General features: G+C 40.2%; 1 protein-coding gene across 4 annotated transcripts in view; it reads left to right on the plus strand.

Moving 5' to 3' along the window:
- The window catches only part of LOC132819837 (son of sevenless homolog 1), a 299,748-nt gene that overhangs the window by 122,193 nt on the left and 150,499 nt on the right, over nucleotides 1-27,056 (plus strand). Inside the window, exon 1 of one of the 4 annotated variants that reach the window (XM_060831700.1) lies at nucleotides 2,525-2,603. The exons of the other annotated variants lie outside the window; for them this stretch is intronic. The gene's annotated coding sequence lies outside the window, so the exon portion shown is untranslated. Of the gene's footprint in view, nucleotides 1-2,524; nucleotides 2,604-27,056 lie in introns of those variants that run through there. 4 annotated transcript variants of the gene reach the window in all.

The raw sequence follows: 27,056 nt of genomic DNA on the forward strand, positions 1-27,056 counted from the left end.
CCCCCTTCAGTCTTTTCTGCTTTCGGGAAAACAGCTGAATGGCTTCAGCCCAGGTGACATTCTGGTGCATCTCCTTCTCTTTCGTGCATCCTCCCGATAGTGTGGTGACCAGAACTGCATGCACTACTGCAATTGTGGCCAAACTAACACTATCTTGCTCTCGTATTCGCTGCCTTGGCTAATAAAGGCAAATATAATGCATCATCTTCCGCTATGTCTGCTACCTACAGTCAAACCCCACCACCAGAATAATATGTTCCTCCCCTCCCGTTTCAGCATTCTGCAGAACCCAATCCCTTTGCACCTCCTTTGTTATGCCCCCATTAACCCACACTCCACTCCTGCAAGTGATGTAAAGCCTATGCCCACACCTCCGCCCTCACCTTCATTCAAGGCTCAAAGGATCCTTTCAAATCCGGCAGAAATTTTCCTGCACATCTGAACACTTCAACTACTGTATCCATTGCTTTCGATGTGGTCTCCTCTACACTGGGGACACAGGATGCCAAATTGTGGAATGTTTGAGAGAACATCTCTGGGGGTGGGGGGGAACACCAATCAACCGCACCGCCCTGTGGTCGAACACTTCAACACCTTTCCCCCTTGCTGCCAAGGACATGCAAGTCCTGGGCCTCCACCTCTGCCAAATCCACGCTACCCGACACCTGGAGGAAGACCGCCTTCTCTTCTGCCCTGGGATCGTCTAACTACTTGGATCACCACTTTGATTGGGACAAAGCACGCATCCTAGGATAAGCAAATCAAAGACACACACGAGAATTTCTGGAGGCTGACACTCCTGGAGGTCTAAACACATCGATTTAGACCCCGTCTATCTTCTCTTGAAAAAAAAAGACTGCGAAATGTCATCACCTACCTTAAGAAACCAAAATGTATAAATAGAGAGGCGGGACATAGCCTCCAGCGAAGCACTGGTGGTTTCACTAATGTTGTTACCTCGTTCTGGTGATGAAAGATCTGAAAACAAACCTTACAGTTCAGTGAGCTAACGTACATCCATATCATCAACCTGAGCCACAAATCTTCTCAAAAATTGCTAACATGAAGTGTGTTTCCTCAACCACCATAGACTAATAAGACTCCTTAGTTTCTTGCACCTTAATAAGGATGGCAGCATAGTGAGCTAGCATGCTACTCCAACATTTCACACTGTTGGTTTTCTGCAATGCCTTTTGGTCTGTTTAGCCAATCAACCTTTGCTAGCTCTCCTCAAACATGTCAAAGTTAAATATTCTTGTTTGGGATTGGAATCACAGATGGCCTTTGACTTTAGGAATATCTGATCCACAAATGAGATCACATACAGGGATGTATTCATATTAATTTTAAAGATGTAACAGGCAAACAGTTCCTCATTTGTGAACAATTATTTCATGTTATCCTGTTTTGTGTTCTGACTTGGAAACGTACTCGAGGGTGGGACTTGTTCACAACCTGGAGATTGCTGTATTTTTAAAATGTGAAATCGAATTCAGCTGCGTTATGGTAATTCTTTCTTCGCCAATCTCTCTCTCAGTATGGGATTACTTATTAAACTGATCTCTGTTCACAATGCTAATCTAAAATAGCGTTATCCCAAGTAAATTTTGTGATCTGTTATTTCAAGAAGCAATCTCAAGAGTATTCCACAAACTCATCTTCTAGCCTGGATTTGTCTCATTTACAAGAAGGTTACATTTCCGAATTTTTTTTTTGATTTGAAGGTGCCGGTGTTGGATTGGTGTGGACAAAGTTGAAAATCATATAACAGCAGGGTATAGTCCAACAGGTTTATTTGTAAGTATATGTTTTCGGAGTGCTGCTCCTTCGTCAGGTAGTTAGATAGTTAGTGAGATAGTCAGGCACTAACTACCTGACAAAAGAGCAGCGCTCCAAAAGCTTGTACTTCTAAATAACCTGATGTTGTGATTTTTACATTTACTTTGTTTTAAATCAAAATGATTTGTTAATAAACACTGTCCAATAGTACAGTTATTGATGTACAGCTGATAAAGTACTTCTCCAGTGCTTCACACCTCTTTTATTCCTAATTTCCACCAATGCTGATTCTATTTTCTAATCTCTAAAATGAAATCATTTTCACTTTTTTCTGTACTTTGGGCACTATCTCTTTTCTTCCATTCTATTTCCTTTTGACATGTGTAACTTGGTATATTTATTTTGTAGCCTTGATCATTTTGTAACCATGTTATTGTAAAGGGGATTAGATGTTAACTGTTTCTCTACATTTATACCTGCTGCACCCACCAGTTACAGAGAATTTTTAAAACTATACTTCTACATATTTTTAAAATAAACTTTTGCTGTATTTAACATGTCTGCTGATGACTGCAGATTGGCTGCTTCTAGATGTTTCCAGCAATGACTGGACAAAATCTAATCATCATCTCTCTCTCTGCAATTTCACACCAACTATTGCATGAACATGACAATGAAACCCACACAAGAGGAGCAACAAACATTGCGTATTTGGTGCTAAGAGCCCATGGTTGTCTTCTACAGCATGTAATGGTTTTTGATCTGAGAAATGGAAATCACCTCGTGACTGTGAAATATCGAGGAACTCTGTCGCATGTTTGAAGGTTCTGTTTTTTGAACAGCTTTAATTATACGACTCTGAGCTCTTCACTGTTTTCTAATAGCAGCAAAATACTGTGCATGATGGAACAGGTCTGGTGGCATTGATAGAGACAAATACTGTTAATACTTTCAGTTCAGTGACAACTTGTGAGGATGTGTTAGACTAAAAATATTAACACTGTTTTGCCCTGCATCAATGCTGCCAGACTTAGTAAGTGTCTCCAGCACTTCGTGTTTGTACTTACTCTTCTCAGTTTGCTTTTTATTATCAGAAAACAAGAAGTGCTCCAGACTCTCTCATAACCTGTCTCTAACGTCAGCCTCTCTTGAAACCTGACTACTCCCAATTTTTAATTTTCTGCAATCTTTCTTCCTTGTATGTTTGTGTCTGTGTTGTAAAAATTATCCCCCAGGTTTTGAATGCATGATTTAACATCCTGTCTTGGTACCCAAAAGAATTTATTACAGACCATTTAACAATTGGACTCAACAGAGGCCTTTGGGGTGATCCACCACCATCCATTTCAAAAGGAAAATAAATGAGAAAAGTGTTACATGTCAGCTAAAAACTTAGTTAAAATGTCTGCTGATGACCACAGATTGGCTGCTTCTCGACGTTCCCAACAATTCCTGGACACAAGCCGACTCCTCCTCTCTCTCTGGAATTTTGCACCTCTTAGAGTACTGCTTGTATATATGCTCAGAAGTAAATTTTTAGCTGCATCCCAACCTCATGCTATGCTTCTGTTAGGAATATGGGCATTTTAGGGCGGGTGAACAAATACCGATTTATCAGTGGTTTTCACTTCCTTAGGACCAGTATGAAAACCCAATAACAGATTAATCTAAGTTAGGACAATAACACTAGTTGAAATTGTGTTCGTTGCTGCGATCAGACTGTATAATGTACATGAAGCAGCAATGTGCTTGATGTGAGGCTGAAAAAAAGCATGCTTTATTTTTGTTCCTGAGATCTGAAGTTTTGGTGGTCTGTATGTCAAGGCACTGTTTCGAGATCAAATAGGGCTTTTGAAATGCAGTGAAAATTATTGTTGGCATAACTTGTTGTTTGGTCCTCTCCACTTGACTCAAGTGGGTTAAGTCAATCATGTAATGTGGAGGCAGGTTTGAGAACAAAACTTAGTACATGTGGCAGGCTTCCTTCCATGAAGGGCATGAATTAATTCTTCAGATGATAATGACTAGCGGCATTTACAGTTATTTTTCTTAGACTGAGGTGCAATTGAATTTTTAAATTTTTTGCATCAAGTCTGGCTGATCTGGATTGAGGCCAAAAACTTTTTGGGTTGCTTATATTACTGGCTTGGTGGTGGTATATGGATTATCCCTGACAGCTTAATAAAAGCACCTGTACTTACCTGAAGTATTCTCTAAAGTAGGTTTCTTCATGTGCAGACTTAATTTCTCCAGCTAACTTGAGCTGAGGAGGCAATGATAATGAGGTACTGCCTCAATAGTTGTTGAAGTTTCAACAGTACTGTTGCTTGTGAGTATTAGTGTTTTTTTTCTTGGTTTAAGGTTTGGAAATGTGCTAAGTTAGAAATGTTAAGTTTTAAAAGGAAATGCATTTGCACGGGTTTAAATGATAAAATTATATCTGAAGGTTCACAGATTTTATGTTAACTTTTTGCAGTTTCTGTGTTCACAAGAAGAAAAAAGAATTTGTTGCTTTTTCTCAAATGGCTAAACAAAACATCTACCCCAATTATAATGGTGATGATTTTGTTTATGTGAGCCAACTTGGGGATTCACTGGGAGTATATTCATGGAATTAGGATGCCTGGGTTTGATTGAAAGATTTTCTTTTGAATCCCTGAACAATGAAGGAGTTGGAGGCACTGCCTTCTGTTTTCTGTTGAACAGAAAAAAAATAGACAAATGCCAAAAGGAAGAGTGGAACTAAAATCAATGACCACTAGAGAAATTAATCAGGCTAAAGACTGCTAATTCCTCTGAACCTGATCAGATGCATTCAAAATAATAAAAGTAGCAGCTGGTTAGACTTTGGCAGGAAGATTTTTGTGAAGCTGAATTTTATTTAAGTGAAGAAAGACTGCCAAGCACTACAGCACAGTGATTTGGGAGTCTTTGCACATGAGTCACAAAGTACAAGTTCAGGTACTGTGGAATGCAAATAGAATTTTGGTATTTCAAAGAAAGTACAGTATAAAATTAGCCAAGTGTAGCTCATACTAGAGAATGCGCACGTCAGAAAATGGGGAAAAAGCAGGAAGGTGGAGTTGAGGATTAGCAGTTCAACCATGATCTAATTGATTGGAGGAGCAGATTTGACGGTCTAAGTGGTCTACTTTTGCATATTGTTTAAAAAAAACACTTGGCAGTTAAACTGATTTTACAGCAGGAAATAGTGAAGGGAAATCTTTTTGTCTTGGATTAGATTAGGTGTTATATTTACACTTGTCTGGAGGACTTAGCTTTTGAAGGATTGTGGGAAAGGAGTTATTTCAAGTTTTGTGGACATAACTGGATCATTTTTGTTTTAAAATGGGTCATTGAGCATTCACTGTGCATGTTGGTGTATTTTGTTTTAAATCGGGCTTCTTAGAAATCATACAATTGATCATAATTGCTTCCTTTGTTGTAGACACTTTTGGGGTTGCTTTTGAAAAGAGACTGCTTGGATAGATGGTTCTTTTGTTTTGAGCTAGAAGGAAGCCTGCTAAGAACAAGCTGAGTTGGAGGAAAGCTTGCTAAAATTAACTGATGTTTCCCATTTCTGAAATTAAACCGCTCTCCTTCATATTTAGGGTAAAATGTACAATTTCTTCTGAAAATATTGAAAGAACATCTGAAGATGATATTTCCTGAGATAAGCTGGTCTGCTGGTATCTAAGTAACCATTGCCAACTGTTGTAAACGCATCTGGTTCACTCATGTCCTTTAGGAATGGAAATCAATCAATCTTACTTGGTCTGGCCTGTGAGTGACTCCAGACACCACAGTAATGTCTCTTTAATTGTGATCTGGGTAAGTAGAGATTGATAAATGTTATCCCAGCCAGTGATACCCATGTTCTATGGCCAAAATAAAACAGGCAATGACAGCTTTCTATCAGCAGCAAATACATTCAAGACCCAGCTATTGATTGGAGGAGCAGCTTCTTACTATTTTTGTTCTATTGAACATATGGGTTTCCACCCATTTTGTCTTGCCCGTGAATGTATGCTGCTCCTGTATATTTTGAGCATTGGTCTCGCTAGGTAACCTTGGAGGGAAAATAAAGCCAGCTGTTACGACACACTGTAAACCCCTGTGTTAAATTAAACTTGACACACAGAGGAGCGCACCTCATAGCGTAATCTGTTAAATTTTGAGAGATAAAGAACTATCCCAAAGAACTATTTAACGTCAAAATGAACAATTTTATTGTTTAAGTCTAACAGAAAATATTAAAACCAACAATTATTTACAACTCCTTTCTCTCAAACCTAACTTTTACCTCTCATTCTACCATACTGGTCCAATTTAAAAACCCTGATGAAGATTTACAAAAAAAAATCATGTTTCAAAACCAGTTAGCTTTGTCGATGATTCTTTGTAGCTTCTCCTCTGTAGATTTTTCTCTAGGTCGGCTTTGATGTTCTGCTGCACAAACTTGTTGTAGACAAGTACCTTTCAGAGAGCTCTTCAGCTTGCAGTCTACTTGTTGGTGTCCTTAGCAATTCTCCCCCTAACTGTTCAGTATCTGGTTTTATACTCTGATTGAAGATTTGTAGCTCGGGTATCCGTTGTTGTGGTTCTGCTCGCCGAGCTGGAAGTTTTTGCTGCAAACGTTTCGTTTTATACCCCAAAACATTGGGTCATTTAACTGGTCTGATGTCATCCCAAACATTAAAATACAAATTCTGTTGGATTTTGATATCTCGGGCATAATTTAAACAGATTGGAACGAATTTGAATTTGCTTTGTTCCACAGCAACACAAAACCCATTTGTTTCAATCTGGTCTTGCAGTTTCACTTTGCTCAGGACCCTGTGCTTTTAATCAGTCCTTGTTAGCTTTTCAACTCTGCTAAAGGTACTGTACACCTCCACACCTTCATAATACAGCCCATAAACTGACCAGGGTTTATTTTCTCATTTTGGCAATGCAGATGTCTTCCTGTGGTTAAGATGCTTGTACTGCTTAAGCAAGTTTTCAAGAGAATATCTAGAGCACAGTAAACTTTTCATCAGGTCCAAGAATTAATTCATCCAAAGAATGGTGGTAATAGTGCAGTTTGGAATCCATGATGGTTATGTTTTGGAAATTCTGATTGGTTTGGGGACTTTGATTCTGTTCAGATTGACATAATGAGTGTAAATCACACATTTAAGGAGAATTTTATTGTAGTTTAAACACATTTTCCTTTAGCTGTTGTTCAGCAATTCTGCTTGTGTTTGAGTTTGGGCTTGTCATGTGAAACTGACCAAATCTTTTATTGCCCAGAGATTTTAACAACATCGTCCCCAGCATCTTTAATTTTTTTCCCCCGAAGTAGTTTAATTGTCTTTTAAAGAAGGTTGAGTATTAAAATTATTGAAGGATTGTTAGCACAAAAATATTTTTCAGGTTTATAAGCAATTGCAAAATTATTTATCTTCTGCCTCGGACAATTAATGCATCTATGTAATTTTTTTTCTCTCCTAGTGCTTGAATTTTACTTTTGCAGGCCTGCACTGGCAAAATTGCATTGCAGAAGCAAATTCTTAGAATAACTTAGGCTTCATCTAGTTTGTGCTACACCCTCCACACACAAAAATTTGAGTGACAAGCAGAACGTTTACCTGAAGTGTGGTGAATAGTGGGGTTGCCAATTGTTGTTTAGAGGCAGTGCTACTTTTTAATAAAATGACTGTGTTTCAGGTACTGCACCTTTTTTAGTATCCTTTGATCAGATTTCAGGTGGCTTTGTTTCAAGAAGAGCTCTTTGCATGCGTTTAGGCATGCCTGCCTTGAAGGAGCCTTTAAAGATTTTCTTTCCTTGACAGTAGCTGCTGTTAGGTTCCCTTCTTGATTCTTACATGTTTGATGCAACTACAATATGCCAACTTCTGTGAACAGCCAAAATTTATGTAAGCAAGTCCAAGTTTTTGGAGGACTACTTAACACCCTTCACAATGCTTGCAGAGCGTGTCAAGTGAGATTCCCTGAACAAGGGAGCTGTCCTCCCTTTATACAGGGTTTTACATCACAGTCAGTCATGCACACAAGACACAACCCCCTGACACTCCCCCATAGTCACATGCCACCCAAAACCAACATACATTGTTTTGAGAGATAATCACAACAATTTATGTTTAGGTTGTTCCTTAAAACAGAGTGATTAGATTGTCACATCCTGTCTGCAAGACAGAAAAACCACCTTCCCAGGTCATCTGATTTCTTACTTGTCAGCAGAACAAATTAACCCTTTAACATCTCATGGTGAATGACATTGTGATTATCTAAACAATAAATTGGAGGACCAGTCAGCATGTATGCAGCAAAGTTGAGTGTGTGTTGCTGGAAAAGCACAGCAGGGCAGGCAGCATCTGAGGAGCTGGAAAATCGACATTTCAGGCCAGAACTTTTCATCAGGAAGGGCTTCAGCCTGAAATGTCGATTCTCCTGCTCCTCGGATGCTGCCTGATCGGCTGTGCTTTTCCAGCAATGTACTCTCAACTCTGATCTCCAGCATCTGCAGATCTCACTGTCTCTATGTATGCAGCAAAACCTGGATAATCTTTCAGGCTAGGGCTGAAAAATGGCAGCTATTATTGCCACCCCACAAGTGCTAGGAAATTACTGTCTCACCGACAAGAAAGTGTAACCATCTCCTATGGACTTCCTCAGTATTACATCAATGATTCCTGTTCATTGACTAGATCAACTAAAACCTGCATAAGTACAGAGATAACAAGAGCAGGCTGCAGTGAATGATTTACCTCGAGACTCCCAGAGCCTTGCCATCATGTACACTGCTATGAAAAAAAATTGCTGATTTATCTGCAAGTGCAACTTGAACAACACTGAAAAACTAGGCACCATCTAATACAAAGCAACAAGAGTAAATAGTCATTTGGTAGAATAAGCCTTGAGCACTGCTTAAACAAAATGCGTTCCCTGAGCTTTTCATTGTGCACTCTTCAGGACAATTTGTAAGGAATACGAAAGTAAAGGGAATATTACAATTGTGCCACTGCTGAATTGGTTGCCAAGTGACCTCTTGTTGTCATATTTGTTGTCATGGAGCATAGGCCACCTAAAAGATTGACAATTAACTGCCAGACTCTGAATTTTAATCCAGACCAGTTCACCATGTGGTTAAGGCATTGCCTAAAGAATTACACAATACATCTGCATGTTCTTTGTGTCTACAAAGGCATATTGTTTCTTAGATTCATAAGTGAGCCACATTACACTGCGAGTCCAAGAGGTAACGCTAAATGTAGTACAGAACTAGTTGTGTCGCTAACCAAAATGTTCCAGTCCAGCTACAACATTAGAACCCCCCCCCACAAATGCAAAATTGCCCAAGAATGTTGTGTCAGTTATAAAGCAGAGCAAATATAACCTGGTCTTGTAGTGTCCAACTAATCTACTCTTTATCTTTACTAAAGTGATTGATGGGATCATCGACAGTGTTGTCAGCAGCTCTCGCAAAAGATTAACAAACTCACTGATGCTCAGTTTGGATTTCATCAGGACCACTTCACCTGACATTATTACCAACTTTGGTCCAAGGGTAGACATGTGCTGAACTCCAAGATGGAAGTGACTGCCTTTGAAATAAAGTTTACATTTGCAGAGTATGGCATCAAGGAATCTGAATTGCGTGGGTTTCCTCTGGGTGCTCCAGTTTCCTCCCACAATCCAAAGTTTAGGTGAATTGGCCATGCTACATTGCCCATAGTGATCAGGGATGTGTAGGTTAGGTGCATTACTGAGGGGTAAATGTAACGTGCTAGGGGAATGGGTCTGGGTGGGATACTCTTCGGAGGGTTGCTGTGGACCCAATGGGCCTGCTTCCACACTGTAGGGATTCGATGATTCTTTGAATGAAAATGTGGCTGATGTGAACTGTGGAAAGCTCTCTTGTTACACCAAGCATGAAGGAAGATGAGTTGTTGGAGGAGAATGAGCTCAGTGTGGGACATCACTGCAGGAGTTCCTCCGGGTTGACCCAATCATCATCATTTGCTTCAGCAATGACTTTCCCTCCAGTTTAGCGTCAGGAGGCAATTTATTTGCTTATTACGCACAATATCCATTACCTTTCTGAAGCAATCAGTGTCATGCAGTGGTCATGCAACAAGACCTAAGACCTAATAAGATCTAAGCTTGGGCTGATGAGCGCCATGTAACATTGGCACTAAACAAATGGCAAGCATTGACCATCACCGACTAGTGTGAATCTAACCGTTGTGGCTTGAATCTGAATGTATTGCCATTGCTGAATTTTCCACTGTCAATGTCCTGGGGAGGGGAAGATGGGCGAGGTGTTGTCATTGACTAGAAAATTAACTGGATCACCCTTTAAACACTGGCTACAAGAATAGGTCAAAAGTTCAGGATTCTGTTGCAAGAAACCTACCTTAAGTCTTCCCAATGTCTGTCCACCATATATAAAACACGAGTCAAAGGTTTTATGGAATATTCCATCAAACCTGGTTGAGTGCAGTTTGAAGAAGATTTAAAAAGCTCGGAAACCATCCAGGGCAAATCACCTTAGCCACCACCTTCCTCATAACTGGACCTCACTGGCAGTAGTGTGTACTGTCTTCAAGATAAACTGCAACAACACACCAAGCTCCTTTGACAGAACCTTCCAAACCCATGATCGTTGCAACCTAGAAGGACTATCACTTGCTGCATGTTCCCCTGCAATCTGCATGCCAGCCTGACTTGGAACTACATTGCTTCACTGTTGATGGGTCAAACCCTGGAACCCTGCCTCATAACACTGTGAACACAGACCAAATGGACAAGAATGTGGGTCAGTCTCAATAATTTTGAGTTTCGGCTTGGCAATATATGCTGTTTTTCTGGTGCTGACACATTCCACGGGAATAAATACCAACTATGACTTCAATCTTCAACATTTATCTTAATTTTGCAGCCCCAAGCTCCTTCCCACTAGTGTTCTTCCACACAGCCATGTGTTGTCCTTAACACTCCCCAACATAACAAGGTACACAATGCTCCCCGCTGCATAAATAGCATTCCTCATGACATGTATTCTTTTCTTCCTTTCATATCCCTTGATGCACACACATTGCCATTCGCTCCATTTCAGACATGGAAATGAGAAGATATCTTCCACGCAGTCAGTCCCCTACCCACTTTGCATAAACTTTCACTTTTACATGCTTCTCGTGCCCAACAAATGCTACTCTTACATGCAATCCCCTCCACACACACCTGGACCCCACCAGTGCATATGCACCATATAAATTTCTGGATTTTTACCTCAAACATAAAGCAAATTGGCACAGGGCAAATATAAGTTAATTAAATGAATGCATAATTTTAAAGACTGGTGTTGGAGAAATGGGTTCTGGTTGCATGGTTGCTGGCAGTAATACTGGCAGTAATACTGGCTGAGTAGGATCTGCATTGTTGGCACGTTTCATGTCTGAACTACGTTGAGGTTGCAGATTGAGTAAATTGTGTAATAAAGCAGGTAGCAAGGTTTTTAACCTAATAATAGCAAGAGTGAAAGTTATAAAGTGATAAACTGTGACATGAACGGATAGAAAATATGTATTTGAGAAAATAAACAGATTAGGCTGGCGGTTAATGTGATCACGCTAAGCTAAAAGCTGTGTATTTGAATAAATGTAGCACTTCAGAACAAAAGAAATGAATTGAGAGAGAATATATGAATTTCAATTTGTGCTGTGACCTAATCGGACACCTGGCTTCAGGATGACAAAAGTTGTGTCTGAATACTGAACAGCATATGACATTTAGGATGCACGTGAAATTACGAAAAGGTGAAGGGTGAGCTCTTGTTAATTAATTCTGATGTCACAGTAGAGAGAGTAACCCAAGGTCAGAAAACGATAATGTAGGGTTGGTTTTAGAAGAGGTGAGAAATTATAAAGGCAAGAAGTTACTTCAAGAAGTGGTGTACAGGTTCTATTGAGATACAATAGGACTTGGGAGTTTGTCAGAAAGGATCAGCAATCTTGAGTGAGTTTCATGGACATAACGCCAGGAATAATCAGATGAACTAAGGCAATGTGGTTGAGTTCAGGGAAAGGTTTTGATGTTGTTTCTCAGAACAGCAGGTTCTGCGGCCAACTGGAGAGCAGGCTATGTTGGACCTGGTTTCATGCAGTGAGTTGAGATTGATTAGTGGCCTCATAATGAAGTGAAGCTACATCTCAACAAATCATCGGGCAGACCTCATTTGTAGTATTTTGTTCAGTTCTTGGCACCTTATTCAAGGATGGACATCAAAGTCCTGGAAAAAGTGCAAAGGAGATTTAGTCGAATAATACCAGCAATGAAGGATTTTATATACAAGGAAAGAGGGGAGAAATTGGGCCTACTCTCCTTGGAACATAGAAGATTCGAGGTAAGCTCATTGAGGTGTTCAGAGTTATGAGCAATTTTAGTTGGTATCTCAGCAACTAAGGGTTGCAATTTCAAAATGGTCATCAAGGAAGGTAAGAGTAATGTGAGGAGAAATGTGTTTCCTCAGATTTAGGATTTGGAATGTGCTCACTGGGAAAGTTGGGGAGACAGATTCTAAGGGAGGTTTCAAAACATAGCTGGATATGTATTTAAGTGATGAATTTAGAGGGCTGCAATGATGGGTTTGGAGAATGGTATATTGGACCAGACAAGACCCCTCAAATTATTTTAACTACCTGGATTCTAACTGTTGCTTATTTTAAAGGCAAATGAGAATGTTATGTTCCAGATGCAATGTGACTAATCAAATTCCTCAACGTTAAGCAAAAACACAACTTATTTAAACACTTTTTATTTCTTTTGTTTGTATTTTAACTAAAACTTAACTATGGATAATTGAACGGAATAATAGATGGAGCAATCATTACTAATTAACTGTTCCAATATAGTAACATCCCATAAACACCTCCTTGGCAACAAAGGCAATTTCAGAAAAATAGATTTGTCTAACGGGTAACCTAGCTTCTAGCTGTAATGGAGAGAGAGAAAAGATAGTTTCTACTACTTCAAGCACACAACAGCAACTGTTTAAAGTTTAATCAAAAATTTAAAAATAACACTAGAAATCCTGGTTTGAGAGAGCTGGCCACACCCATTCAGGCTGCCTCCATTGTTTTAACTTTCAAAAAAAAAAATCCCAAGGCCTCACAAACTGTTTACCTTTATGGTTTTGGTACACTGCTTGGTGCCTCTGCCTTACAACCGGTCTTCAAAAAAAAATCTGAACAGATTAACCTCTTCAAGCCACAACATCGCTACAATGGGACTAGCTGGATAACTCTTTCAGGAGCTGGTACAGATGTGATGGACCAAATGATCACCACCTGTCCTGTAAATTTTTAAGATTTCTATGCGTTCCTGAGCAAGTAACATGGTGTGGATGAAGAAAATCTGATGAATGTATAGGAGTTGGATTTCTAGTATTTGATATGCTGCCACATATAGTATTGTAGAAAATCAGGGGTCATGGTATTGGTGGTAACCTTCAGATTGTAGATTGATAAACTAACTGGAAACACATTAGACACAAATGGATCATTTTCTGTCTGGCAAGATATAATGAGTTGTGTGCCACAGCAAGCAATGCTTAACTTATCAATTGTATATTAATATCTTGGATGAAGGTACTGAAAGTATGCTTGCTAAATTTGCTGATGTCACAATGACGGCAAGGAAAACAGTTTGTAAACTGGACATAAAGTGGCCACAAAGATTTAGAGAGGTTCGGTGAAATAGACAAGATCTGCAAATGGAGGATAATGTTGAAAAAACGTCAAATTGTCCATTTTTGGTAGGACGAATGAGTGTGCAAATGAAATGATAGAACTTTCAGATGCAGTGGATGTAGGTGCTGATGTCCATTGAGTCACAAAAGACTAATATGGAAATACAGGAACTGCTTAGGAAAGCTGTTAGAATCATCTTGTTTATAGTGAGTTGAATTGAATTTAAAATTCAGGAAGTTATGCTTTACTTTCTGGGGCATTGGTGAGACAATCTTATAGATTTCAATGTGTCATAGTAATTTCTCCCTTTTAAGGAAGCATGTAAATGCATTGGAAGCAGTTCAGAGAAAGTTTACTAAACCAATTCTTGCCATCGATAGGTTAACATGGAGTATTATTTGGACCAGCTCAGCTCGTATCCGCTGGGGATAGAAGTTCGAAGAGGCAATTTGATTGACTAATAGAAGATCTTTGAGGAGCCTTCACAGGGCAGATGTAGAAAGGATGATTTTTCTTTTGGGAGAATTGGAAGTAGAGTTGATTTTTGAAAAGAAAATGTTGCTCATTTGTGACAAGAAGTGAGGAAAAATATTTTGTGAGAAAGTTGAGTCTGAGAAACTGTCTTTTTCAAAAGGCGGTAGAAACAGAATCTTAGAATATTTCGAAGGCAGAGGCAGAATGTTCTTAAGCATTGGGTTAAAAGGTGATTGGGGGTAAGCAGGAACATAGTTATCAGATGAACCATTATCCTGTGATTGGCAGAGCAGGCTCAATAGGCTGAGTGGTTTTTTTTGTGCTCCCGACTTTTATATGTTCACATGTATACCCTACACCAAACACATGGACCCCCCATACAGCATGCGTATATGCATTCCATACCAAACACACAACATTGTGATTCAGGACAGGAATTGCTGCCAATAAAGGCTGTTGAAAATGCATTAGCATCCTGTCTTGGTCAACCCATGTCAATGCAATGGTCAAGAAAGAATAACGTCATCTCAACTTCCTCAATAGGCTAAGGAAATTCAGCATGTCCACAATGACTCCTACAATTTTTACTGATGCTCTTTTGAAAGTTGCATCACAGCTTGGTATGGCAACTGTTCTACAGAGGGCCATGGACACATCTCATTCCCATCATACAGATCAGCCTTCCATCCATGTCCATATCATCAAAGCCCGCTCCCTTCCCAGTTATACTCTATTTCCCTCCTCTTCCATCGGGCAGAAAGTATACAAGTTTGAATGTACACGCAAACAGATTTGAAGATCAAATTCTTCCCCAGTGTTACCAAACTTTTGAACCACCTCTCATGTTAAATTTGACCTCTGTCTCTGTGCCTTGTGAAGATGCTTTCACTTTAAAAAAGGTTCTTTTGTTTTGGATTTTTTTTGTGAAGAGAGGTTGTAAAGGCAGAAGTGTTAAATCAGCTATGACAGACAGCCTAAATAAACCACTTAGGAGGCCTTTACTTTTTGTTTTAAGAAGTTGGAACAATTGGAACAACTTGAATAGGAGTGGCCAGTTCTCGCAGCTCAGACTTTCTAGTTTGCTTTTGCTTTAGCAATCAGAAGCTGTTTGGGATTCCAGAAAAGATGGTGCTTCTGTGAATGATTCCTAGTTGCTACTTACTCTGAAATCTCTCTTAATGTTGTTTTCTCCTGGATTGAAGAACTGCACTTAAGAATTTGTGTCTGAATTCACCTTGTTGCCAAGAAATGTGTGAATGGGGTATAACAATATTGCAACAGTTAATTAGTAATAGTTACTGCATTTGTTATTCAGTTAAACTTTTCAATGGTTTGGTTACTCGAAATTCCTCTGTTTTGTTTTGTATTTTAAGTATTGTGTTTAAATAAATTGTTTTGCATAAAGTCACAACACATCTGGAAGGTGCACTTGACATCTATCTTTTAAAATGAGCAAAAGTCAGGGTTGAGGCTCCTTTTTTAAAATATTTTGAGGGGTCTGGTTTGGTCCATATCTACCTTTTTTGTGGCTGTAACATTGTACTCTGTACTCTGTTCTGTTACCCTGATGCACTTTGTATGGTATGATCTACCTGATTATCACACAAAGCAATACTTTTCACTGTATCTCGCACAAGTGACATGAATTAATCAAACTCAAACCACTGGACTTAGTAAATGGGAGGATAAAATATAAAGGTAAAAAAGCTATGATAAACGGTTTGGCCCCAGCTTGACAATTGTGACCACTTCTCTGCACCACTTTAGGATGTATGTCATTGCTTTCCAGAGGATGTAGAGGACATTTACAAGAATATGGTTATTCTCCCAGTAGTGGAGTAGGCTAATTGGAGATTTAGTTGGGGTGTTCAAAATTTTTGGTGGAACAACTGAGAAATTGTTTCTGGTGACAAAGTGTTGGTAAATGACTCAGTTTAAAGTTGATTTACAGATTAGACATTGGCCAAATGGGGAAATTGTTTACCATGTAGTGAGGCATTGTGATCTGAAGTGCACTGCCTGAAAGGATTGTGGAAGCAAGGTGGGAAAGAGCTTTCAAAGAGGAGCTGGATAAATGCCTGCATGAAAAACACAAGGATTCTGGGTAATCCAAGATGGAGGATGGGATAAATTTCTGGCTGTAAATGGCTGCTTTTTTTTTGAGGTATTTTAGGTAGTGGAGGTGATTTGCCTCTAATTCCAGGAGCAGCAATGACTGTTTTATATACTGGAGAAAGAAACCCACACTGCTAACTGACAGCACTGAACCTCCACTGTTACTGCCTTTACTGTTTGAATTCCTGTATTGCTGGATATTGGAGTGCATCTAGGAAAACTTAACAAGCAGTGAAATTCACAACAGATTTTAGAGGAACCTGTTTGGGAGCGGTCACGGCACAGAAACAGATAAGTGAATAGCTTTAAGTATATTGCTATGATCTACAATAGTGAGTAGAATGGGTTCTTTCTTGATTATATGTTTTATTGATGGTATTAGGCAAGAACTTTCAAAAGCTGATTGGGGGTAGATGTTCGCAGGTAAAGTGACGGCTGGAAAACAGGAAGCCTTCAGAAGTGACATAATGAGTTCAGGTGAAAGGAAAGGCTGGTAGGTATAGAAAATGCTGGATGACTAAAGAAATTGAAAGTTTGATTAAGAAAAAGAAGGAAGCATATGTAAATTTATAGACAGGATAGGTCGAGTGAATCCTTAGAGTATAAAGGCATTAGGAGTATACTTAAGAGGAAAATCAGGAGGGCAAAAAGGGGACATTTAAGGACAAAAGGGTAACTAGGGAGAGAATAGGGCTCCTCCAAGACCAATAAGGCGACCTACGTGTGGAACCGAGGAGATGGGGGAGATAGTAAACAAATATTTTGCATCAGTGTTTACTGTGGAGGAGGGCAGGGAAGATATAAAATGTATGGAAATAGATGGTAACAGCTTGAAAAATGTCCATATTACAGAGGAGGAAGTGCTGGATGTCTTGAAATGCATAAACCTGGATAAATCCCCAGGACTTGATCAGGTGTACCCTAGAACTATGTGGGAAGCTAAGTAAGTGATTACTAGGCCCCTTGCTGAGATACATGTTTCATCGATAGTCACAAGTGAGTGCTGAAAGACTGTCGGAAGGTTAACATGACGCCACTATTTCAGAAAGGTGGTAAGGATAAGCCAGAGAACTATAGACCGGTGAGCCTGACATCGGTGGTGGGCAAGTTGTTGGAGTTAAGAATGTGTATAGGGTATAGGCAGGCAGGGAAAGAGTTAAGTTCTGAGTTTTGTGCAACAAGAGGTTCAGCTGAGCATGACTCAGACCAGATAAGAACTTAATTAGCATTGGGGTGCTGGAGGCAAGGGTAATGGGTGAACGAGGTGCAAAAACAGTCATTATGTAGAACCATTTAACACGATGAGGTAGCATTAATTATGTAACATCAGTTAACAAGGTGAAAAGTATCCATTGTATGAATCCAGTTAACTGCCAATGTATAACGGAAAAGGGTTTGATCTCTGCTATTGATACTCGTTAATTGCAATAGTTACCAATTAATATGGATGTTGCCTTATCTGGATGCTTCTCCCTGTGAAATGACTGTATTGTTCATTGAGAAACTGCTGCTGAGAATTCAGGCCCCTGTGCACAGGGGCAATTGTTCTCTCTCCCTTCCAGGGCCCGGAATAAAGATGAAGAAGGTAAAACTATACTGTGTTTTTGAGCATTTTGCTTCGACTGGTGGGTTGGGAGTGAGATAATATTTGCGTAGTCGGCAGGATCCAAATGAATAGTTACGATTGGATGGTATCAGTGTCCACCCAGAACATCGGTGTTTTGAGGTGGACGAACCTACAAGGTAAGATTTTAGTCCTTGGTACCTCTTGATATTCCTATGTGCCGGAGGCGATCCCCTCACTCAATCGTTCTCTGTTCTGCAATAATTAGCTCAGTCAAGATATACAATTTTGCAAGAGCGCTAACAGGCAGAGATTCGAGTCCTCTGCGCTGCATTGTGGGTGGGGGTGTGTGATTGAGGTTAGAGTCCTCTACGCGGTACTGGGGTTCAAGTCCCCTGGGTTGGGTTTGGTTTGGTTGAGGTTCAAGTCATCTGCGCGATACTGGGGTTCGAGTCTACTGTGTAGATTGATTTCAGGTTCAAGTCCTTCGCACTGTACTGAGGTTTGAGTTCTCTGTGTTTCTCAGTAGGATTTGAGTCCCTGTGAGGAGTAAAGTGAGAAAGGAGTTAAAACCCCCGAGTGGTGAAATTTGAGGCTTTGCGAGTCTTTGTTCTAGGGAAGAGAGTGGCTTGGATTGTGGCGCCATGTGATCCGCAGCAACGGCTTTCTCTTTTTATTAGTGTGATTTCACTGAGGAGATGCAAAAAAATGAGAAGTGCTGAAATTAAGGTTGTATTAATACTTGGGTTGGAAAGTGTGTTTTGTGGGCTAGGTAATGGGGCAGATTTTGTTTTTACATTGAAACTGTACAACATTATGTCCTTTTTAAAATTATCAAACTTGTAACCTTAAAATAAATTGAGTGCCTTGAGCCCCTGATGTGTTTGCAATCCTGCACTGTTTGTTTATAAAAAGAATATTGGGTCAAGTGATCGTGCTGTAGACAGATGAGAGTATTGTATTATAATATTTTTGCTGCTGTGTTTTTAATGCGGAGTGTTCACAAAAGGAAGAGTGCATTTTTTTGTTTGATGTTTAGTTAGGATTTTTGAGAGAATATTAGAACTTGAGGCTGAGCTGCATAAATTTTGTTAATTATTGTTAAGTCTTCATTGGCCCCCTTCATATTGCAAATTCAAAGAATGTTGATCTCTACCAAAGTTGCCACTGTAATTTCAACTGTTTTATTTGGGAAGTTTCATTTGGAGACCATATTTTAAAATATTCAGCATTTGTTTCTCACAAAAATTTAAGATTAAAATCTGAACTGAAACTGCCTCTTCAATTGCTAAAGCACAGAAAACATTTTGTTGTCTTCTTGCTGTTCCAGACTTTTGAAATACTTCTCCTGACACCTTTCATATTAGCCAGGTATCAATTTGTAAAATGGAAATAATTTTTGAATAACCTGAACAGAGGCAACCGAGGGTTTGATTTTAGCACTATTGATTGTTGTTTGTAATTGACTGAATTGTTTAGGCAGTACAATTTAGAAGTCTATGGATTGTATAAAACTTGATAATGTCATAAATACTGAACAGAATAACAGACTTCAAGAATTCAGAGAAGGTTGACATAGGCAGACACAATTTAGTGTAGTTAAATGTGTGACTGTCTTCATACTAATATCCACCTTGGTAAGGAAGGTATGAGAGAGGAAATGCAAAGATACTTTCAGCACCTAACATTGTCTCTAGAGTTTCTCCATTCACAGGTAAAGAACACCTTACGACCACCTCCCAGCCCTCCTCAGCCTGATCCAATGGATTCAATCAGCTCCCTAGTTAAAAGTGAAGGAGCTAGCAACAATGAAGAGGAGATCAGTACGCTTTTTGTCAGTGGCCTTCCTACGGACATTAAATCATGTGAGCTTTCCCTTGCCTTTCTATCATTTAAGGGATATGAAGATTCACTGATTAAGCTAACATCACAACCTCCAGTTGGCTTTGTTACATTTAACGGCAGAGTGGGAGCAGATGCAGCAAAAAATGCTGCAATCACCTAGCCTGCAGCTGCTCCACTGCACCCACTCAGATGTGCTGGTATCCTCCATCTGAAGCATCTCTGGAAGGACAGAAGTCTTGTCACTGTTGTCATCCAAGAAATCAGATTTCTCTGAGGAGTGATGCAAGAACAGACTGAATTTTGTTTTCAGGTTGGACTTTACTGAAGGAGGTTTTAGAGAACTGGCTTGTTTCCACTCGACTTGGAAGGGATGGAGTGGTCACTAAGGACTGTGGATTTAAGAACTTCACTGGTGAATCTTTTTTCCACATGGGAGGATTCTTGAAACTCTAATTACTGTAATGGACTAGCAGTTTTTGTTGTTATAATCATGGTATGCTGTGTGTCAATAACTTGCTTAAATACTGGCTGTCAGAGTCTTATGAAAGCTGGTAGTACCATCTTGATGATGATCATGTGTTGATAAAAGGAGGGAATGAGAATGCATATCGGTTGTAAGTGGGCAGGGAAAGAGTTCATTTTTGTGTTTTGTGAGGCAGGAAATTCAGCTGAGCTTGACTCCAATCAAGAGAGGAGAAAGTGAGGTCTGCAGATGCTGGAGATCAGAGCTGGAAAAGCGCAGCAGGTCAGGCAGCATCCAAGGAACAGGAATTTATATGCTGGAGGAATCTGATTCTGAAGAAGGGCTTATGCCCGAAACGTCGAATCTCCTGCTCCTTGGATGCTGCCTGACCTGCTGCGCTTTTCCAGCAACACATTTTCAACTCAAATCAAGAGAAGTTTGTGAAGCAAGAGGTTCAGCTGAGCATGACTCAGTTCAGATAAGAACTTACAGTTAACATTAAGGTGATGGATGCAAAGGTAATGGGTTAACAAGGTAGAAAAACGTTTATTATGCAGAGCTATTTAACAAGATGAGGTAGCATTTGGTATGTGAACGCAGTTTAACAAGGTGAAAAGTATTCATTATGTGGAGTCAGATATTCATTGTGCAACAGCAGATGGCTTATTCTTTACTATTGACACGTTGATTGTAACGGTCACCCAATCAATATGTATGTTGCTTTATCTGAATGCTCCTCTTTGTAAAATGACTATACAGTGCATTAAGAAACTGCAGTTCCAGAGAAGACCATGAACTCATGTCACAGTGCACATGGGCGATCGTTCTCTTTCCCTCTAGGGCCCAGAATAATGGTGAAGGAGGTAAAACTATACTGTGTCTCTGAGTGTTTTGATTTGACTGAGGCAGGAAATGGGAAGGCAGGTGATCACTTTCATGATAGTGACCACAATTCAGTTATGTTTACTTTAGCAATGGAAAGGCATGGGGAAATACATCAGACAAGATTGTAGCTGGGGGAAAGGCAATTATGACGTGATCAGGCAAGATTGAGGGTGTATCGGATGGGGAAGGACACTTCATGGGGTGGACACAATTGAAATTTGGAGCTGGTTCAAGGAATAGCTATTGTGTGTCCTTGATAGGTATGTACCTGTCCAGCAGGGAGGAAGTGGTTTAGTGAGAGAACCATTGTTTACCAAAGAAGTTGAATTTCTTGTCAAGATTCTGAAGGAGGCTTATGCTGAAAATGTGTTGCTGGAAAAGCGTAGCAGATCAGACAGCATCCAAGGAGCAGGAGAATCGATGTTTCGGGCATGAGCCCTTCTTCAGAAGCTCTCTTCCAAAATCACTTTCTCCTAGAAGATTTTAATCTACTGCGAATTCTCTTGCAAGGATGCCTTCCTTGAAGAAGCGCTCTTCCAAAATTTCCAGCAATACATTTTCAGCTCTGATCTCCAGCATCTGCAGTCCTCACTTTCTCACTCACTAAGAAGGAGGCTTATGTAAAGATGTGACGTGAAGTGGGTGCTTGAGAGTTACAAGTTAGCCAGGAAGGACCTAAAGAGCTAGGAACAGACAGGAGATATCTTTGGCAGGTAGGATCAATGAAACCCCAAAGTTATCTATTGGTATGTCAGGAGTAAAAGAATAACTTGGATAAGATTAGGGGCCAGTCAAGGACAGTAGTGGGAAGTTGTGCGTGGAACTCAGAGGTAGGAGAGGTGATGAATGAATATTTTCAGTATTCACGCAATAAAAGACAGTTTTATCAAGGAGGATACTGAGATACAGCCTATTAGACTACACGGGTTTGGGGTTCATAAGGAGGAGGTGTCAGCAATTCTAGAAAATGTGAAAATATGTCTCCTGGGCCTGATGGGATTCATCCTAGAATTCTCTGGCAAGCTGGGGAGGACATTGCAGAGCCTTTGGCTTTGATTTTTATGTTGTCATTGTTGACAGGAATAGTGCCAGAAGACTGGATGATAGCAAATGTTGTCCCCTTGTTCAAGGAGGGGAGTAGAGACAATCCTGGTAATTATAGACTAGTGAGCCTCAGTTCTTTTGTGGGCAAAGTTTTGGAAAGGAGTATAAGAAAGAGGAATAATTTGATTAGGGCTAGTCAACACGGTTTTGTGAAGAGTAGTTTGTGCTTCACAAGCCTTATTGAGTTCTTTTAGAGGATAACTAAACAGATGGATGAGGGTAAAGCAGTTGATGTGGTGTATATGGATTTCAGTGCAGCATTTGATAAGATTCCCCACAGTAGAAAATACGGAAACATGGGACTGAGGGTGATTTAGTGGTTTGGATCAGAAATGGGCGAGCTGAAAGAAAGCAGAGGTGGTGATTGATGGGAAATGTTCATTCTGGAGTTCAGTAACTAATGGTGTACTGCAATGATCTGTTTTGGGGCCACTCCTGTTTGCCACTTTTTTAATGACTTGGATGAGGGGGTTAGAAGGATTGGTTTATAAAATTGCGGACAACACTAAAGTCGGTGGAATTGTGGACGGTGCGGAAGGATGTTGCAGGTTACAGAGGGACATAGATAAACTGCAGAGCGGGGCTGAGAGGTGGTAAATCTAGTTGAATGTGGAAATGTGTAAGGTGATTCACTTTGGAAGGAATAACAGGAATATAGAGTACTTGGCGAATGGTAAGATTATTGGTAGTGTGAATGAGCAGAGAGAAATCTGTGTCCATGTGCATAGATCCCTGCAAGTTGCCACCCGGATTTATAGGGTTGTTAAGAAGCCATATGGTGTATTCGCTTTTATTGGTAGAGGGATTGTGTTTCAAAGCCATGAGGTCATATTGCAGCTGTACACAACTCTGGCGTGGCTGCACTTGGACTACTGTGTACTTGTCTTGTCGCTGCATTATAGGGAGAATGTGGAAGCATTGGATAGAGTGCAGAGGAGGTTGCCTGGTGTGGAGAAAAGGCTGAGGGACTTGAGGCTGTTTTTGTTAGGGAGAAGGTTGAGAGGTGATTTAACAAATGCAGACAAGATGATCAGAGGGTCAGGTGGACAGTGAGAGCCTTTTTCCTCTGATGGAGATGGCTTGCATGAGGGAATGTAGCTCTAAATTGAGGGGTGATAGATATAGGACAGATGCCAGAGGTAGGTTCTTTACTCAGAGTAGTAAAGGATGGAATGCCCTGTCTGCCTAAAGCGAGAAGATTCCCTCATTGGCTTGATAGACGTGCACTGAAATTCTGCAGGGCAAACAAGAAGCAACTAATTATCAGAAACTGATTTTACAAGTCCATTAGTCACCAGCATGACACGTGGTAAACATCCATGTCACAAGTGTAGAATGGTTGTAGTAGTATGCATTATGATTGAAGCCAACATTATTACTGATTAAGTCAGATCCCAGACTGAAACCAGGCATGACTGTTCGGTTTATTCTATTTTATGTTCATTTCCTTTATTAATTAACTTTTGTTTTACTGAAGCAAAATCTGCAGGGTTGCATACTTATGTTTCAGCAAGAACTGCTCAGTTCATTGTTTGATTTATTTTGATTCTAAATACTTAATTGACTGCAAAATACTGATAGATCCAGTGGTTAGGGTAAGGTTGTGAAAGATGCTATACAAATGCATATCTATCTTGTTAACATCACCCTTGTAATATTAGGGTTTTGATTCATGTCCTCAGCAGTTTGATGTCATCTTTCAACCTTGAGGTTAGCTATAGTTTTGTCTGAATTAGACTAAAATTTGTGGTTATTTGGTTCGATTTTTACTTGCATTATTGATTTATTTGGCTTGTTCTTAAAGTAAAATTTTAAGTGATTCCACTTGTAGAAAGCTTTAAGTTGACGCACATTATCCTTTGATTGTAATGCCTTGTATAAAATACTTTTGAGTATCATTGGCAAGTTGAAATGTAATCTGACAGGAGTCATGCTTTTACTTCTGGAGTAGGCTTGAAAGTGTAACCTTCTGAAACTCACATTTGACCTCACTGTTCTGGCTGACACTCCTATGTAGTGTAGAGGCCATCTTTTCATTGAAATACGAAGCCAAGGCCCAGCCTTGAATTTGATAAAATTTAATAGGAATCTCCTGGTGTCTTGACCAACGTATATCTCTCATCCAAAATCACTAAAAAAAAATTAGTGTATCTGGTCACTGATCTCATTGCTGTTTGTTGGATCTTGCAGTCTGAAAACTAGCTCTTGTGTTTGGCTACATTGGAACACTGATTACATTTCAGTCCTAAAACAGTTGGCTGTAAAATGCTTGGAGATGTTCTCTTGTCATTAAAAGCACTATATATCTCTAAATCTTTTCACATTATTTACTGAAGATAATTTATCAGAATTTACATGCAAGGCTGAAAAACTGAAGTTTCTCCACTCTTTGCTCTGACTTTTATGTGAGTTATGGCTAATTTGGTACCAGAATCTCTCTGCATAAAAAGGTTACACATAAAGTTGGAGCTGGAGTCTTTCAGTTTTTTTTATTCCTTCATGGACGTGGGAGTCACTTGCTATGCTAGCGTATATAGCCCATCTCCAGTTGTTCTTGAAAAGATGATGAGTTGCCTTCTTAACTGCTGAACTCCATGTGATGTAGGTAGACCCAAAATGCCATTGGGGAAGAAGGTAATGCCATTGACTGGACCTAACGCCACATATACCACCGATAATGCCAAATCGCTGCCACAGCCATAAAGAACAAACTAATCCACCAGATCACCTCTGCTGAAACTACCATGCCCAGGAGGAATGGAATGGACCCACTGAATTGCCTGTGCTGAAGCTACAGTTGTCATAGCCACAAAGAACAGATCAGATCCACCATGCTGCAGCCGTTGCAACAGCCCTTCGCAATCATCTTCATCCACTGTAGACACTCAGAAGATCAGATGAAGTTTGATATGAAGTATACATGAAGAAATTTAAAAAATAATGCAGCCCCATGAGTGATATTGTATGAAGTGAATTGAACTGGATGAAGATCTCCTCTGTGCTTGGTGACCTCTGAAGTGGGCAAAGTCGGATCATCTGGCGAAAGATTGTTATAAATGCTTAAGCCTTACCTTTTAGTCTGGAGTGCTAGGCACCTACATCCTTTTGAATGGAAGTATTTATGAACCTTCCACATGTCATGAGTTGTTAATTTTCCACCATCGTTTTTACTGGAAGTAGTACAAGTGCAGAGCTTCGAGCTGATCCATTTTTGCTTAGCTCTGTCTATCAGTTGCTGCTTGTGGTGTTTGGCACACAAGTAGTCTTATTTTGCAGCTTCACTAGCTTGAAATACCATTTTTAGGGATGTGTGATGCTGCTCATGCACTTTCCTTTGAACCAGCATTGAATTGTGGTATTGCTCGAGTGGAGCCATGCCAGACTCTGAGATTGTAGATGGTGTTGGAGTGTGATTCTGCAGCTGATGGCCTGTTGTGCCTCATGTATGCTGAGTCTTTCACTGCTAAATCTATTCAAATTCTATCCCATTTAGCATCCGGATGGTGCCACACAACACAGAGGTTTTTCTCAATGTGAAGATGGAACTTGGTTTCCACAAGGAATGTGTCCGTAATCATTCCTACAGATAGGAATGGACAGATGGATTTGTGGCATCGGATTAGTAAGGATAAAGTCAAGTATGTTTCTCCCTTTTGGATCCCTCACAACCAGTTGTGTTGTTGTCTTGTAATAATGTCGTTTAGGTCTCAACCAGCCCGTTCAGTAGTGCTGCTATCAAGCCAGACTTGATGGTGGATGTACAAATCTTCTATCCAGAGTACATTCTATACCTCGCTACCCATAGTGCTTCCTCCACATGATGCTTCAAATGGAGGAGTACTGATTGAGCTGAGAAAGGACAGCACGTGCTAATTTGTTAGAGGTTTCTTTATTCGTGTTTGATGTGATGCAGTGAAATTTTATGGGGTCTGAGGTTGATATTGATGGCTCCTTGGAGAGCTCCCATCTGACTTTATACCACTCTGCCATCACTGTTGCTGGGTCCGTACTGCCAATGGGATGGGGTATTCCGGAAGGATGATGGGGTGGTGGTGGTGGTGTCTTGAGATCTTGTTTGATTCTTTTGCGCTGTTGCTTGGCTAGTCTGTGAGACAGCTCTTCCAATTTTGGCACTAACCCCCAGATTTTCAACAGAAGAAGCTTTTTATTACTCATGCACAGAATTTGTCTGTTACTGGGTAGAATTTATTGCCCATCCCAAATCACCCAGAGGACAGTTAAGTACACCATATTGTTGTGGGTGTGGAGTCACATGACGGGCTGCCATTTCTGGTGCCTTAGTGCATACCAAGTGGTCCTTCTCATGTCAATACTTTTTTTAGCCTTTCTAGCAATTAATTAAATTGTACGGTGTGCTAGAACTCAGCATTGAGTTCAATAACATGAGAGCCTGATTCCATTCTTCCATGTTTTTTTTAACCACACACACCCATTCCTGTTATGACATGGGAAGCTTTTAGCACATCCACCCATTTATAAGTACTGCTACACCCATTACCATGTTATTATGCATTCAGCACAGCCATACCATTTCTCATTTGTACTTCTGCTTATCTGTTATTCACCGTCTCTTCTGCCTTGGCCTGCTATTCAGTTCTTTACCTATGCAATTTGTCTCTCTCTCTGTCTCTCTCTGTCTCTCCGGCTGTCTCTCTCTCTCTCTCTCTCCATACCGCGCCCCCCCACGTGCACGTGTGCACACATACACAAAATGCTTCAAACAGAAGGTGTTGGCAGAGGGTTGCATTTCAGAAAAGACCCCTGTGACCACTGGTATGCCACAATGATTGGTGCTGGGTCCACTCCTTTCTGTCATTTATACAAATGATTTGGATGCAAACGTAGGAGGGAGAGTTAGTAAGATTGGAGGTGTAGTAGACAGCAGAGAAGATTATCTCTTACTATCTTACTCCAAGGGGAGCTTGATCAGATAGGCCGAGGAGTGACAGATGAAGTTTAATTTAGATAAATGTGAGGTGCTGAATTTTGGAAAGGCAAATCAGGGCAGAACTTACACACCTAATGGTAAGGTCCGAGGGAGTATTGCTGAGCA

Source organism: Hemiscyllium ocellatum, chromosome 10, assembly GCF_020745735.1.
Source record: "Hemiscyllium ocellatum isolate sHemOce1 chromosome 10, sHemOce1.pat.X.cur, whole genome shotgun sequence".
NCBI classification, from domain to species: domain Eukaryota; kingdom Metazoa; phylum Chordata; class Chondrichthyes; order Orectolobiformes; family Hemiscylliidae; genus Hemiscyllium; species Hemiscyllium ocellatum.